Source organism: Enhydra lutris, unplaced genomic scaffold (assembly GCF_002288905.1).
Source record: "Enhydra lutris kenyoni isolate GAN:26980312 unplaced genomic scaffold, ASM228890v2 scaffoldscaffold4938, whole genome shotgun sequence".
NCBI lineage: Eukaryota > Metazoa > Chordata > Mammalia > Carnivora > Mustelidae > Enhydra > Enhydra lutris.
Genome location: NW_019159022.1, coordinates 1 through 1,470, shown reverse-complemented (window position 1 = coordinate 1,470; position 1,470 = coordinate 1). Strand labels below are relative to the sequence as shown.

Genomic DNA, 1,470 nt, shown 5'->3' with positions numbered 1-1,470 from the left:
ACTATGTTCTAGAAGAAGCATTTATCTGTCTTTGATACAAGCTTCTCAATTAATTCCTGAAGAGGTGCCAACTCATGCCTATCAATCAGATTAAACTCCTGAACAAAGGAAATAAAGGGCTTAAGGGAGGTGTTGAGGTTGCATCACAGAATCAAACTGCTGGTGATAAATATGCATAAACCCAGAACAAATCCCTTGAAGGGTCTTTGCCATAGACATAAAGTTTTTTGGAAAGGGGACACCAATCTTGGAAGGCAAAAGACTTTCATCATCAAGCTGATCCTGAACCCAAACCTTTGATTGGCTTTTTGATATTAGTACCATTTTCCCAGTAGATATTCATATCTTGGACCTGCAGACATGACTGGACAGCTTGCTTCAGTGCAGAATTCTGTAATAGTTCCATACAGCATGTTGATCTGGTTGAAGAAATCTACAGTGTTAGCTGAAATCCATTCACCTAGGTCCCCTCCCTCTGGCAACGTAAGAGCTTGTCTCATATTTCCACTTCCTAGAGTTGCTTCTGCCTGTTTTAAGAGCTGATGAGAGCTGGAGAGAGCTGATGAGAGCCCTCAGGCATATTCTTCTTTGGTTTGAATACTTCAGAGGAGTGGCGGCTGAAGAGATAGCTCAACTTCTATCCTCAGAGGAGAGGGACCGCTGGCCCCCAACACTGTCTGGATTCAGAGTCCAGGCAGGAATCACAAGGAAGCAAACAATCCTCAACTCTTTGCCCTCGAAAGTACTGGGTGCCCCTGCTAGCAGGAGCAAGTTGCTACGCAGACCTCCCCCACCTTGCTGACCTGAAAATCAGGGAACAGGTTTTTTTCTGTCATCTATCTCTGTGTTCAGAAATATTAGCTCTGGCATCAAGTTCTTGATACTTTTGAGCTTACTTTATTTTTGTTTTTATTTATTTTTAAATATTTTACTTACTTAATTGAGAGAGAGAGAGACAGAGAGGGAGAGAGATACAGAGCACAAGCAGAGGGAGCTGAAGGCTCCCTGATGAGCAAGGAGCCACATGTCAGACTTGATCCTAGGACCCTGGGATCATGACCTGAGCAGAAGACAGCTGCTTAACAGACTGAGCCACCCAGGTGCCCCTTGAACTTCTTTATTATTTGTAAATTTGGGAGAATGATATCTTTTTTAATATTTTGTTGTGACAACGTATCGGTAATATATCTGAAGAGATTTGCACGTAGTGGATGAACAATTTAGGAAGGTACCTCAATAGGTACAGAAGAAGTGTCTGACAAATCCAGATTCATTCCTGAGAGAAACTCCCAGGGAATAAGGAATTGCAGGAAATTTCCTTAATGAAAAAGGGCTCAACCGAAAACCTACATCAAATGTCATAGTTGGTGGTGAAAACCTAAATGCTTTCTCCTTAGTTTCAGAAATAAGGGGAGAGTTTTGACTCTCACCACTTGTATTTCATATTGAAGTAGAGGTTCCAGCCAATGC

At 42.1% G+C, this 1,470-nt stretch overlaps 1 pseudogene; it reads right to left on the bottom strand.

The window, feature by feature from the left end:
• Positions 1-8: 8 nt before the first annotated feature.
• Positions 9-637, bottom strand: LOC111140593 (annotated as a pseudogene).
• Between the last annotated feature and the right edge of the window lie 833 nt (positions 638-1,470).